The sequence below is a fragment of the Capsicum annuum genome, chromosome 7 (genome assembly GCF_002878395.1).
Source record: "Capsicum annuum cultivar UCD-10X-F1 chromosome 7, UCD10Xv1.1, whole genome shotgun sequence".
Lineage (NCBI taxonomy): Eukaryota > Viridiplantae > Streptophyta > Magnoliopsida > Solanales > Solanaceae > Capsicum > Capsicum annuum.
Genome location: NC_061117.1, coordinates 211710258 through 211726851, shown reverse-complemented (window position 1 = coordinate 211726851; position 16594 = coordinate 211710258). Strand labels below are relative to the sequence as shown.

The 16594-nt window shown below is 36.0% G+C and overlaps 1 pseudogene; it reads left to right on the top strand.

Annotated features, from left to right (window-relative positions):
- Positions 1 to 13006: 13006 nt before the first annotated feature.
- LOC107852806 lies at positions 13007 to 14741 on the top strand (annotated as a pseudogene).
- Positions 14742 to 16594: the final 1853 nt, after the last annotated feature.

Sequence of the window (16594 nt, the reverse complement as noted above, 5' to 3'; positions counted from 1 at the left end):
AAGATGTGGGTTAGTACCATGGAAGGGAACTGAGTATATGGGGGTGTATGCAGTTGTATAAACATCATCATCATAAATATTTATAAGAAATATGCAGGATGTATGAAAAACTCACATAGACCAAAGAAAATTATCATAATCATGAGAGGATGAAATAAGTACAATAACATATGTGAGTCATCATATAATTTGTCAATCACTTTCAGTACATCAAGAATATCAATTATCATAATTTAAATATCATTTAAATCTTTCGAAAGAATAACTTTCATAATTCCACTTTCAAATAACTTCACCATTCACCATAGACATAAGGAAACACACACACACTAGGAGATCCTATAACCGACATAAACCATGTGAGCTAAATGGAGTCCAACATACAACCCACGTTGGGGAGAGCTGTCCTATCCTTTCCATCAGAGTAGGACTATCGATATCAAATCCACACAAACTAGTGATCACTATATAAATCAGCATCAGGCTCACTCCTATGGGGGCACGTAGTTCTAGGGAAGTAAGGTCGCTTTATACCTCCCACTCGGTGATAAAGATTTCTCCCAAACTTAGCTCAGATCATTTCAAAAACAATCCACCACAAAATAATTTCAGTAATATATAAATATACATCGGGAGCCATCATGCTTCCTATCTATCAAAATCAACCACGTTGTGGATTTCTTTCGCACTCGAGTTCAAAACAACTCCATTAAGACCAAAAGGTCAAATTATTCAAAATATCTCAAATATTCAATATCAACGTGCTTATAATACACACTTTCTCAAAAAAATACAATTTTCAATGGGGATTCACGACCCAAATATCTAAATCATGATAAATATCGTTCAAGATTCATGCTTTATATCTCCACACATGTAAATTCATCTTTCAAAATCATAAATATCAAGATTTCATAATAATCATCATAAGATATGGGTTCATGCTTCAAATTCATAAAAATCAAATAAAAATTATGCCTTTGTAAAGAAAATTACTTTTGGGCATAAGAACGAAAGAGAGTTCTTGTTGAAAACCCCCACATACCTTGAATGATGAACTTTAGATCGATACTCATTTTTGAGATGTTAATCGTGCCTTTGAATGATGGTTCTTTGAGTTCTTGAACTAGGAACTTGGAATCTTGAATAAATTTACAGAATTAATGGTGAACTTTGGAGGTTCTTGAAGTTGGATGTAGGAGCTTAGGGTTTTTGTTTTGAGGGAGTTTGATGAAATATAACATATAATGCTTCTAATAGGCTTTTATATAGGGTTTGGAAGGATTTTGGGTGAGGGAGGATGACCAAAATGCCCCTAAAAATCTAAAAAATTCTCAAATCTATCCTTTGGTGGACTGTTTTAATAGTTTGAAGTAGATCAACCATAACGTTTTCCTCCGATATTCAAATTGGATGAAACCAGTTTCATTAGAAAGAGGACTCTCATATATTTCCATTGATATATAGTATCTCACCCATATAATTGTGTACAAGGAGTTATGATCATTTGAAGTTGACTCAAAAATTTGCTTTTGATAGGCTAAAGTAGATCAACCATAACTTTTTGCTCCGATAGAAAAATTAGATGAAACTAATTTCATTGGAAAGAGGAATCGCAGAGCTTTCTGTTGATATATAGTAGATCACCCAGATCATTATGTACAAGGAGTTGCGATTGTTCAAAGTTGGAGCAAAAATTCGCCAGGCCTTAGTACTCTTTCCTGACCGTTTTACTGTTTACTACTGTTCACGGTTCGATCGGAATGTTCATAACACGTCGCTCGGGTGTCCGTTTTGGATGATCCATATATTGTTGGAATGATTATTCGATTCTCTACGCAATGGTGGGTCATAATCTAAGACATTCCACACGAAAAGTTTATAATTCATTCTAGAAGATAGAACCCAACATGTTTACGCACAAAATTCCAACGAAAAATTTCCCGGGGTAGTACAACGTCATATAAGTCATCACATATTAAGATAAAACCTTAGAACATTTAGCCTAGAACATGAATTAATAACTCAACAACACATGAACTTTAATTTTCAATTCTCATAAATCATGAAAACTCTTAAATATCAAATCTTTGAATTTGGAAAAGGATTCTTGAACTTCTTGGGTGGAAGGGACCCAAGAATCAGTATCTAACATACTTTAACTAGAAGCTTCTTAAAGATTAATGGTGAAATTCCCTTGAATTTGGATCCTCAATTGAAAACCCTAAGCTTGTTCTTGAGGGATTTTGAAAGAAAACAATTTATTTTGGTGAATTAAGGGATGAATCTCGTGTTATAGGCTTATATAAGGGTGGGAAAAAGATTGAAATAACCCTGGGGTCACGAATATTTTAATAACTAAATTTGAGTGCTGACGCACTGGTCAACGCGACACGTCTATGGCATCGACGCGATACCCGATGTGTCATGCCAAGCCTCAGTACTTTTGACTGGCAATCTTGGAACAATATTTACCAAGGCGATAGCCAATGCGGAGTGCCAAGATCGCGTTGGTCCACTATTTTTGGATTCCAAACATGGTTTAAATGAGGTCCAAAAAATCTAAAACTCGTCCGGGAACCCCTATTGACCTTTCTGATCATGGATTAACTTACATATTAAAAGTTTATGGATGTAAAGGTCATGAAATTAGAACACAAACTTTCGAAGGCTAAAATAGCACTAAGTTTGAATACTTAGCTAGGAGATTCTAAATTTGGGACCTCTTTTCAAGCTTTAACGGACTGATTTAAGCTTAGAATTTTGTGAGATCTTACAATATCTCCCCCTTGGGAACATTAGTCCTCGAATGGGACTGATTAAGCTGAGATTTCTGATAGACTGAACTTACTTACTTGACATGAACATCTTAAACATGTCTATATGACTGGAACTATTGATATACTGAAATTTCATACTGAACATACATAACTGATGCATGAATTCTTGACTGAGTTATTATATTGAGCATTCATATCTAATGCATGGAATACATGACTGAACTAACTCATGAATGCATGACTGAATATACAATAATAACTAATACTAACTTTGTAAGGAACATCTGAATATATAATTGAATGGGTTTAAGGACATGAAAGCATTGGGGAAATATGGGGTATCTCCCCCTTGGGACACTATGTCCCTCTACGAACACCTACTTAATTGAGATACTGGGGAAAACTGAGGTGATGCACAAGGCACCAATGAACTAAGTCATGACTGGACATCTGGGATCTGAAACTAATGCATGGTTCATGAACTGAGCTAAACTCACAACTACTAGGATATTCTATCTTGGAATAGTTACATTCCTGGGTTATTAGATAGTATTATCAGATGGAAAGATATGAAAACAAACTATACGAATTTGACTGCCTGACTGGTAAACTTAATTTCTGGATTTACAAACTACCTCATGCTAAAAACTTAAGCTCAAATGGGAGAAAAGGATGTAAAAATTTATATCATGAAGATGAAGGACTTATAACGTACCCGAATCTATGTTAGGGAAACTTTTCTGATCATGGCAAGTCTGGAGTGCATAAAATCTATTCTGATCACTAGTGGGACTGGAAGTAGCGCCCTGCTGACACAAATCTCTACCCCTCTGAGCCATAACTCTACACTTCCGCAACCTGTGGCCTGGCTTTCCACATCCAAAACATACCTCTGCTCTACATATACCTAGGTGATTCTTACCGCATTCTTCACAAAGCGGATAGGTACAATCATTTCTCACACTTCCCTGGGTTTTGGAGCCTGGCGCCCCATTATGATTGTCATTTTGGAACTTTGGTACTGGTGCACTAGCTGAAGATGGAGCTGAGACTGAAAGCTTTTGACTATGCTAGGAATGGTTACCACCATGTGACCCTGGCTGAGAAAAACTAAAACTACCTGTTCTGGCTTTCTTACTTACCCTCTCTATTTCCTTAGCTTTCTCTGCCTCAATCTGTTGAGCGTGCATTATCAATCTAGAAAGATCCATGTCTCTATTGAGCATAGCAGCCCTACACTCCTTAACCACTAACCCAGACACACTAGTCACAAACTTACTCATTCTTGACCTAGGGTTAGCCATCTGCTTAGGGACATACTTAGACAACTGATTGAACTTGAGGCAATACTCCTTCACGAACATAGAGCCCTGGCTCAGGTTTATAAACTCTTCCACCTTAGCTTCTTTTATCTCATATGGGAAAAACTTATCTAAGAACACATCCTGAAATACATGCCAAGTTATGGGAGCAGCATTCTCCCCTCTACTCTTCTTCTGCATCACTACCCAATAATGAGCAATATCCTTTAACCTATAGGATGCAAACTCTATACTTTCCTTTTCAGAAATATGCATGATTTGGGTGATCTTCTTTACCTCATCAAGATAAAGCGGTGGGTCCTCACCTGCTTGTGACGTAAAGAATTCTGTGAGTTCATTCTTATAAAATCTCTCATTCTAGCTACAGATAAATCCCCATCTTGCTGAGGTGGGGCTGCAGCCTGACGGTTACCCTGAATATTAGTTTTCACAGCTTGGGCTAGCACCTGAAAAGCTACCCAAAACTCTGCATGTAACATATTCTCATTCAAAAAAACTGCGGGCTGAGGTGGCTGGTTATCATTCCTATGGGCATTAGCTGTGCGAGGAGGCATATTCTACTAACGAAAGAAAGAAATGGATTGGACTGACAGTTTAAATTGAGCTCATGCAAACTCGCATGACATGAATACTAAAAGAAGGGAAATTGTTCCTAAAATAACTTATAGCCTCCTATACATAAATGTGGCGCACAACACACCCATGCACAAGACTCTACTAGATTTGGCTTTTCAAACTTCCTAGGACACTGTTAAACCTTAGGCGCAGATACCAAGTTTGTAACGCCCTGAGTCTGGTACCCCAGACGCTACATGGTGCTCATAATCCCGAAGGATCACAAGTTAACCCTTGACTGATATCTATAACTGAGCCCTGAATAACATACTGAAATAAATGTGGAAAATTGGCGGAAACTTACCATAAGGTTTGAATATCTGAAATAAAACTAAACAATGTTTAACAACACCAAAATTAAAATAACTGTCTAAAAATACTCTAGTATGTCTGAGCATTTAGTCTAAAAAACCTCTAAACTATATGAATTGTGGAGGTGATGGGACAATCCCCCAACTAACTCTATCTACTAAAATGCTAAACCTAATGCAATAATAAAATAAGGAACATCCTCGAATGATGAGGACTCACTACTAAGTATACTATTGTTGGCTAAATCTGACTTGCTAAGAGTGCTCTGGATCCCGTATTTCTAAACCTATGGTATAAGACACCATAACGTAAAAGAAAAGTATGCATCAGTACATGAGAATATACTGGTATGCTAGATAAGGTAAGGCTGAATGCAAGGGTTTAAATGCATGAACAATACAAACTGGATAACATGAGACTACTGAATGAGGATACATGCATAAGTGCATAAACTATAACTAAAATCATAGTAACACTGAATACTGAATTCTAATAACTGGACTTCTAATAACTGAGTCTACTAATACTGATACCTAAGATCCAGCCTACCTAGCGGGTGATCTCTGGATCTACTAATATTGATACTAATTGACTGAAGCTGAGATCAGGCCTAGCTAGTGGGTGACCTCTGAATCTACTAATAATGAGAATGATTGACTGAAATCTGAGATCAACCCTATCTAGTGGGTGATCTCTGCATCTATGGCACTTTCTACGTTCTTTACAAGCTTGAGTGACTATATCTAACAGTATTGATTTATGTAATAATGATCTGAGTTCTATTTTGAATACTGAGACTTAAACTAAGACTGTGGGAGGTAGTCATATAATCGACATGCCCCGAATCTAGACTAGTGGGGTCCAACCTGTAACCCCAGCTGGAAGGGTGTTAGTACCGTGCCATGGGTAAAGACACTTCTATGGTCAAGCCTGTCTAACAAGTGACCCTAAACAGAAAGTCAATCCTAATCTAATGGGTGACTCCTCGGAGGTAGCCTAGCCTTATTCTAATGGGTAACTCCTCATCTTACGCTCGCTACAAAGTTCTTGAGTCTATAGACTGCTACTAACGACTCTGCCTAACTAACGGGGAAGCTGTCATCCCTGCCCTTGCTCGGTGCTGAATCCTACTCCCAACTGAATAGACTCTGAATTGATTCTTAGACTGGACTGAATTGAATCGGTTTTTGATCATACTAATTAACTGAACTAGACTGAGTTTGCTAAGTTCCGTTGACTGATGGAATACTGCTGAATTCTGTTAACTGACTAAATGCTATTGTGTTCTGCACTGAATATTTTTATATTACTGAGGTCTAAACTGAATATTGAATTGGACTTGGAATGATACTGAGCTTACTGAATTTTCCTAAGTCAGTAGAAATGAACGAGAGTACTATAACTGACACTGGCTCTAGGCATAGAACTAAATTGTTGGGTATTAAATACCCCCAGGACTCGATAGAATACATAATACAAGACATGAAAATTCTTGAATAATAAGATAATGGACTATCGTTCACAATACAATCAATGAAGCATCTCTTGAAGCACTTGGAAGTCTTAATCTTGCACATGTATAGGGATGCATACAACATCTCATAATTCATTCAAAAAGGCCGTTCAACAAACACTTGGCATGCATTAACTTATATACAATTCGGGTTCTTGGAAACATGCTATAATATCTCTATTTCTTTCACATAAGCACTTTATCAAACATACGGGGAGCATGCTTTGGTTATACAACAATTTCTACACCTAATTATCATGGATACATCAATCAATCTTGTTTCTTGAATGGTTTATCATGAACGTCACATAAGTCATCACATATTAGGATCAAACCTTAGCATTTGTAGCCTAAAACATGAAATAGTAACTCAGCAACACATGAACTTCAATTTTCAATTCTCATAAATCCATGAAAACTCAAAAATATCAAATCTTTGAATTTGGAAAAGGATTCATGAACTACTTGGGTGGAAGGGACCCAAGAATCAACATCTAACATACCTTAACTAGAAGCTTCTTGAAGATTAACGGTGGAATTCCCTTGAATTTGGATCCTCAATTGAAAATCCTAAGCTTGTTCTTGAGGGATTTTGAGAGAAAACAATGTATTTTGGTGAATTAAGTGCTGAATCTCATCTTTTAGGCTTATATAAAGGTGGGTAAAAAACTAAAATAACCCTGGGGTCGCAATTTTTTTAATGACTAAAATTGGGTGCCGACGCACTGGTCGACATAGCGCGTCAATGCGATCGACGCGATACCCATTGCACCATAATTATGCCAAGCCTTAGTACTTTTGAATGGAAGTCCTAAAAAAATATTGACCAATGCGATAGGCAACACAGTGCGCCAAGATCACATTGGTCCACTATTTTGGGATTCCATACGTTGTCTAAACGAGGTCCGAAAAATCTAAAACTTGTCCAGGAACCCCTATTGACCTTTCTGATCATGGATTAACTTAAATATCAAAAGTTTATGGCCGTAAAGGTCATGATATAAGAACTCAAACTTTCAAAGGGTAAAATAGCACTAAGTTTGAATACTTAGCTTGGAGATTCTAAATTTGGGACCTCTTTTCAAGATTTAACGGACAGAGTTAAGCTTAGAATTTTGAGGGGTATTACACTTACTTTGTAGTAAATCATGCAATTCTTTCAGTATACATCTTTAACATTTATCAACAAGTAAAAACACCCTCTCTTCAATTCATAACCATTCTCAAATCATTTAATAATAGCCAAGAACATTTATACCAGGCTTCTAAATATGAAGTTTTATCAATTCACAATATATGAATATCAAGAAGTATCATAACACGAGAGGGAGTGAAAACATTCATGCTATAAATTCACTTTCAAACTTCAAACGCATACATACATATATATGAACAAAAAACAAATTTAGGGGAAGGACTCAAGACCAAAACATTATCATCATTAAGGTTCACAATGCATAATTGTCAATGTAAATTGAAAACCCTTTTGTACATACATGATTTCCCAATATTTGAATATTATAAAAAGATGTTTTCACCATGCCCATGTAGTTTAGAAAAAACCCAAGTACCTTAGATTACTTAGGTTGAAGGATGGAAATTCAAATCTTGATTTATTTCTTGAAAATCTTGAACTTAAGGATTGATACAAGACAACAATGAGAGACACGAAATTGGCTCAAAATAGTCCAAAAATACACCAAAAAATAGTCCACAAGTTCAAGAGAATCAAGGACCAAAATGGTGACCACTCTCGGATTCAAGAACAACAACAAAAACACAATATAACAAGGTATTTAACACCCATTTTAGCCAACAATGCAAAACTATATTACAACAATAAAATGAAGAACAACAATGTTACAACAAAAAGACCCCCATGGGTTCAACAACAGGACAAGGAAAATCGAAACTAAAACATGATACAAGATAGATAGTTAGACCAAATAAAGGGACAATCTTAAGAACCCAAGAATTGTGAGACTCTTGGACCCTTAACACTACCCATGACACCAACCTAACTCTAACGTTGACACAAGAGGGACATTACCTCCTCTAAACACCAATGTATCAAGGCAATAATACAACACAATTAATATCCACACTTGGGTAGCCCTAGCTATGGATTGGTGGCTTTTTAAAGCCCTACAACTAAGGGGTATTACACTCCTCACACTAGAGAGAGAGTTTGTATTACATTAATAAATAACTAAGTCCTTAAAACCCTATCTTATTCTATTTATATTACATTATGAAAGAAGGCAAATGACTACACTATCCTTAATGAGAGGGGTGTCCATAGAGTGCATTTTAGGCAAAGTGAAGTGACCAACATTCCCTCGATAACAAGAACACGAAGTATTATGGTGTTTAACACCTAATTTCCAGCGACCCACAAACTAATTATCAATAAAATATGAGAACAACAATATTACATCAACAAGAAAGTCACAGGTTACACTAACAACAACAAGAAATCTGAAACTTACAACAACAATACAAGATAGATAGCTAGACCAAATAAAGAGTCAATCTTAAGAACCCAAGAATTGTGAGATGACCCTTAACACTACCCATGACACAAACCTAACTCCAACATTGACCCAAGAGGGATGTTACCTCCTCTAAGCACCAATACATCAAGACAACGATGAAACACAAGTGATATCCACACTTGGGAAGCCCTAGTTATGGATTGGTGGCTTTTTCAAGCCTAAAAACTAAGGGGTGTTACACTCCTCACACTAGAGAGAGAGTTTGTTTTACGTCAATAAACAACTAAGTCCTAAAAAGCCTATCTTGTTCTATTTATATTACATTACAAAATAAGACAAATGACTATACTACCATTAATGAGAGGGTTGGCCATGGAGTGTATTTTAGGTAAAGTGAAGTGACCGAAATTCCCTCAATGAAGATGGCCCAAAAACTGTGAGCTATTAAGTGTCCAAAACTGTGAATACTCAAGTCTTCAATGCTCCAAGCAATCTTCAATGCTTCAAGTTGATGGCCTAACTTGATGGTTCATCATTGCCTTGATGGTCCATCAGTCTGGCCATCACAATTCGGCAAACTGACACCTCTCTGAAAAATGGGCATAATTTTTTACTCCAATATTGGATTAAGGCAAAACCGATGGCATTGGAACCTTTCGTTTGATATATAATAGGATCTCTAACTCATTATATACAAGAAGTTATGGCCGATGGAAATTGACCCAAGATTAGTCATTCATCAAAACTTAATCGATAGATGAATTTTCAACTCGTCTTTGAGTTTGGAGATTTTTGTGACCTCAATTCATATTCAAAGGTATTCACACACTATAGGATTGATCATCACACCTTAATTAACAAATAAACATTAAGTTTAGGTCTATACACGTAGAAAAGATGGTTCAAACTTTAGCCCGAATATGCAAGGTATTACACTTGGTTATGTTAGCTATTAATTATTAAATAAACTGGTGAAGAATGATTTGGTTCGAGGTTTTCCAAATGTAAAATTTTTTAGTTCCAAGGTATGTGATGCATGCACAAAAGGAAAAAAACAAAGTGTTCTTTAAAGCCCAAAGGAATCTCACTTGAAAGCTGCTGAGAGAATCTGAGATATTTGAAAGAGAATCCTAATTTAGTCCTCTTCTAATCTATAAGGGACAACTTTGAATTGATAGTCTATGTTGATGTTGATAATGTTGGGTTCTTGGTAGATAGAAAAATTACTTTTGAGATGGCTCATTTCCTAGGGTTATCTCTGATTCATGGGGTACTATGAAATAGAACTCAGTGGCACTCTCTACTATTGAAGCAGAATATGTTGTAGCTGCATCATGTTGTGTACAACTTTTGTGGATCAAGAAATAACTTGAAAACTTTGGCATTCTCTCAGATTGTGTTCCATTGTACTGTGACACCACTAGTTCAATCAACATGACAAAGAATCTAGTTCACCACAAAAGGACAAAAAATATTAATATCAGGCATCATTCCTGAGAGATAATATTGAAAAGGGTCTGATCAAAATGGTATTTTACAACACTGAAGACCAAATTGTTGATATTTTCACCAAAGCACTTCATAGCGAACCCTTTGAAAGAAACAACTCCACTGGGGTTTATGAGACCTAGCTAAATGTCCATTGTACTTCTTCATCCTCCTATAATGGCTATGACTTAGTAGGCAAGTATACTGGCTAGATGACTTATCTATGTCTAACTAAGTCTCATATCTCTTGCAGATATACACCTATAATAGTGAAGAAAAGATAAGGAGAAACAACAAAAATAGCTCAAGTGTTTTGTACCTTGTGTACTCAGATCATCATGTAGGGACTAGGTACCTATTCAGGATTAATCTCTTACTCTATTCAGAATTAGTGGCTGTATTCTTATGTACTAGCAGAAATGCCATACATTTTCCACCAAGAAGTGTATTCTTCATTTTTTGGGGAATATTCTTGATAAAAGGCTTGTACTACACACACCGAAAAAATTATGTTTTGGGTCTTTTCCATCTCTATGAGTGAATCCTAGTTCTCTAAATATTTAAAGTCTAAGATAGTGTTTAAGAAAAATTGCAACTGTACCCTTGTCAGTGCTGCTTCCTCTTATTTTGGGCCTTTATCTGAATAGTGTTTGATATTTTTCTCTAATCCCTACAAGTGATGTCTTGATGCTATTTAGATTTCTCCTTATCCACTCTTTCTTGCTCATGCCAATATAGCCTCAATGGCCATAAGTTAACATATGTGCTTCTCTATGCCTAGTTACTGTTTCATTTCTTTGATGATCCCAAAAGGGGGAAGTTTTGATTTGTATTTTGCATTTACATATATCTAATAGATGTAGGAAGGGGTGTAATTTCAACTGGGTTGTAATATTACATAATATGTGGTTTGTGTTCATCAAGATAGGAGTTCTCTCATTCAGGAGGAACTTATGCTTATAGACAGGGGTAATAAAGTGTATGATGCTTATACACTTATAGGCATAAGGGGAATTGGTTGGGAAAACTGGGGTTAGCAAAGGCTATTGCTTGGTTGCTGGGTAGAAGTTGCTTGAAGATGTTGATTGCTTGCATGGGTTTGTCATCATCAAAAAGGGGGAAATTGTTAAGTCCTTTGTTTTGATGATTGACAAACTCATAGTTTCGGACTTGTTTCTTGGAGTTTTTTTAATGACAAAGATGTTACCACTTAAGGAACAGGTTGGGCTCACTTTTCGCTATCACAGTCTACTGTCATAGCTGGAATATAGTATAAAAGTTGGTGAAAAAGCTGTTGCCATATTTTTCCCTCAACCAATGGGATCTCTCCTAGGTTTTTTGTATTATACTACATATTTCTCATCTTCCTCAACAAGAAAACCAATGCTTCCATATTTTCACAAAAATATCCTTTCGAAGCTAAATCAATGACTCCTCTTGCAACAAGGAATTGATTGCTCATCGGGTTGTCTTTTTACTTCTTTGTTGTAGATGAGTCTTTGTATACTATTCTAAATTATTTCCTACACTTGATTATGATTTTTGTAGGTGTTGTGGTTTAACTCAGATCTGTTGTAATCATCTAGAGTTAGGTAATTCATCAAGCTATAGTTAGCTGGAGGTTAATCAGTAGAGCTACTGCTTGTGTTTTCTTGTAATAGAGTTATTGTTAGGAGACAAAGGAGTAGGAGGTTAATCATTGGATTCTGTATTCAAGAAGTTTTCTTGAATATAGTGGAGCTTAGAGATTGTAGAGGTGGGACATGGTTTTTTCTCCCTTGAGCAAGGAATTTTCACGTAAAACTCGTGTGTCTGCTATTTATCTTTCCTCGTACTCTTATTGTTCATCTTTCTAGTTTTTGATGTATGTTTTCTTCTGGGTCCTTGAGTTGAGGAGCAACCCACTCCACCCCTTTTAAGGCAGCTCTCTTATATTGACCAAAGAGACACATTCCAAGAAATAGACAGAGCAACAAGCATTAGAATAACACAGAGGGAGGAGCTAGCAAATATGGTCCAGATTTTTGGAAATTTACTTATTTTATTTCAAAATCAAGGCTTGCAGAGAAGATCTTATATTTTCCTATCCTATTCATCATTAATCTCCACCTTTTGTCATCCAGATTTGTTTCAGCCCAGATTTTGTGGTACCTAAATTCCAGGCTGTTGAATCCTACTGCAGGACTTTACACTTCCTGGGCCAACAAACCATTTTCATTTGATGCAGATTCCACATATGGCTTATCTCGGTTGAAACCCATCCTTCTGAGTGGAAATGATGGAACTAAGTATCACTTTTGTGGCTTCTACTGCAGTGACCAAATTGTCGAATGCCTTCTCGGTATCATCTTTGCATTCCCTGAAAGCTCCTCTAATGAGTGAAAGTTAATGGATTCCCGGTTAGTTTGGTATGCCAATCGAGAACATCTGGTGAAAGCTAATGCAACCTGCAACTAGGTCAAGATGGTAACTTGGTCTTGACGTAAATCTATTTCAGGCTTAAATTTGATAGAAATGGGAAATCTCGTGGTCTTTGATGAACCCAATTGTACAATTTGGTAATCTTTTGATCATCCTACAGATTCTTTGCTCCCACGGCATAGCTTGGTGTCAGGCAGAGAGCTCAAAGAAAGCATTTAGCAACCAATCAGAGTCAAGGCTTGCTTTCTGTAACTAAATAAATGGAAGCTGGGCCACTTACCTTGAGTGTCATCCACCTCAGTTTTACTATGATTCAAGTAATCTGGATAGTACTTACTTCAGTTTTGATGGTAACACACTGTTCTGCAACAACCTCCTACATCACCAGCTTAAATCATGAAGCTTGGGCCTGATGGACATTTACAGGTATACCAATGCGATGAGAAAATACTTGATTGGAATGACATATATAATCTTTCCATTCCACGGATAGGGAATTATATGTACCCAATGGTGTGTGGAGGATATGGCATTTTCATACATAACGGGCAATGTAGTTGTCCGCTAGAGGCAGATTTCTTCAGGACATTAGATGAGAAGAAAAAAGATGTTGGATGTTCACAGACGACATCCATTAATTGCAACTCTTTGCAGTATCATAATTTCATAGAGCTCAGGAATACCACATAGTTCACATTTGAGTTTGATCCTGAACTAACATCGAGCACATTACGGTTTGAGGGGATAAAGATGGAAGACTGCGAAAACACCTGCCTGAGAAACTATTCATGCAAAGCCATTGTCTTCAGATATGATTGGGATGGGGAAAGAAGTGGGAGCTGTCCATTACTCAATGAGGTATTTTCTCTTATAGACAACAAGGACGGAATACACAAGAGAATATTTTTCAAGGTGCAGAATTCTTCAAAAGTGCAGAATCGGTCTCCAACCATTTCTCAAAGAGAAAAAATCAAGATCACACATGGTGATAATATGATTGACTCTTGAATCTTTCTTTGGTATAATTATAAGTATCGCTGCTTGCTTTGTTCTTATCAAAAAGAGGACACAAGATTTAGGAAAGGTTGGGGATTTTGTGTATCTCGAAGGGAATGCTAACTCGGTTAACTTATAATGAGTTAAAAATAATAACAAAAGATTTCTGCAGAAATCTTGGGAAGGAGGATTTAGTGTTGTATATGAAAGAATAATGAGTAATGGCATAAAAAAAGTTGTGAAGCATCTAGATGGTCTTGGTCATATGATGGAGCCATTCCTAAAAGAAGTGAAGATAGTCGATGACATTCACCATGTCAATATGGTAAAACTCAACCGATTTTTTGCTGAAAAGAGCTAAAGACTTCTGATCTATGAACATATGGTAAATGGATCACTACATAGGTCGATTTATAATAAGAATCAAGAGAATGGGCTTACATGGCATAAAAGGCAAAGGATAATAATAGATATTGCCAAAGGATTAGCTTATCTTCATGATGAATGTAGCCAAAATATAATTCATTTGGATATCAAACCACAAAACATCCTTCTAGCTCAACATTTCAATGCTAGGATCTCTAACTTTGGGATGTCAAAACTAATTGAGAAAGACAAAAGCAAAATTTAAACTAGAACGAGAGGGACAACAGGACACGAGTTGCCCTTCTACTTTGGGGCCTGGTCCCAAACAGCTGAATATAGAAAGAACCTTAACAAAGCAATATGTAAAATGATTAGACAAGGAACGAAACAATTTTTACATGGAAACTCCTTTCTCAAGGGAGAAAAACCATGACCTACTTCTAGGATTTCCAAAGTGCCACTAATATTCAAGCAATCTTGAATGCAGACTCCAAGACATTAAGGATTAAAACTCCTAATCATTCTTCTCCTAGTAATGACTATATTAACAAGAGAAAAGGGAAATAAATCTACTGCACCAAATCCAGCTATCTCTAACTGAACCAACAATCTTACTCTAGCTTCAAGTCACCTAACTCTAGATGACAACACTACAATGGCTAACTCTAGCCCACATCTGAAATAAAAATAAAATAAAATACCTATACAAACTTCTCAAAAGAGGATTATGTTTACAATGTTAGAAATAATACAAGACTCAACAACCTAGACCTAAAAACATATTCCTTTGTAGCAAACTAGTCCTTTGGTTGTTAGAGCTTTTTATCTTGATAGAACTTTGTGATGGCTTTGCAAGAAGATGAGAAATTTTAGTTATAAAAAAGCTAGGTTTTTCTCTTATATATATATATATATATGAAGCAAATAGGAGGGGAAAACCTAGAATATTTCTCATTGGTCGTGTGTAACACCCCGCATTTTTGGGCTAGAGTTTGAACCATCATTCCCATGTATATAGACCTAAAATTGATGATTTTTATTTATATTCTAGTCTGAATAACAATGTTGTAGTGTGATAACATCTTTGGAGATGATTATACATCCTAAAAGTCTCCTAGCTCAAAGTTAAGTTGAGCACTTTCTTACCGATTGAGTTTTACTTGATGATTTTTCTTGGGTAAACTTCCAACGACTATTAATGTTATAATATTAGGATTTGTATGTACCATTATATATATAAAATGAAATCTTTTCAAGTCTTTTCCAACGTAAACGACTTTCGTAACACAAGTTCAGAGTTAAAAGTTATGAGTGTTTCAGTAAGACACTGTCCAGGGTCCGTGTTAGGCCCGTACCGCATAGGAATCGCGCAAAGCCACTGGAATGGGTTTTCTATGGCTAGGCGCCACAAACACAGTGGTTTTCTATGGCCTTGTAATGCAAAGCCTCTCCCGAGAGTCAAAAGTTGTTCCATCTTGAGTTATTTTAAGGGAATTAAGGTCTTTTATCATCCCTAAACCGTACCCAACTTCTTATACAAATTTAGGGTCTTAAAACATGTATTTCACTTCTCAAAATCCTCAAATCATCTCTCCATGATCAAGAGAGGAGAAACCACCTAGGGTTGAGTATTTTAAGTTCCAATGATCAAATTACTCTATGTTTTCATTGTTATCAAGGTATGTGGGACTATCCTAAGTCTCATGGGAGTAATTTTATCATTTTAACAAGTTTTAAAGACATTAATTATGTATATGTAAAGGGTTTTTGGAAATCATTTGAAGAGAATGCATCATGAACCCATGTTTGATGAAATTATGAAATTAATAGAGGGTTTTTACATGAACTTGAATTGTAGTCATGTTTAGATATGTTATGAGTTTTGAAAAGGGATTTAAGAGCATGATTTATGAAATTTCCCTTGCATGATGAAATTTATTATCTTAACATGGTATTAATGGTGAAATGTATTATAAGTCCCCCTTTTTGATCATGATGTTTATGTATAACTAATATTGGGGCTGTTTTACAAATGAGAAGAACTCTTCAATTTTAATTGTCTCTTTATCTATTATGCATGGTTATTTACATGTTTTCAAAGAGGTAATTAGAATTCTAAATGCTTATGGTTCCTAATAAAGAATTGCATGTGATTGATGAAAGAATTGACCATTATGTGTTAGTGTCTTTAAAAGAGAGTGTTTTGCATAGGTTTTTATATGCTTTTGAAATAAGAACTCTCATGTGATATGAAATCTGTTGGTGGTCATTAACTTGCTTTTAAAT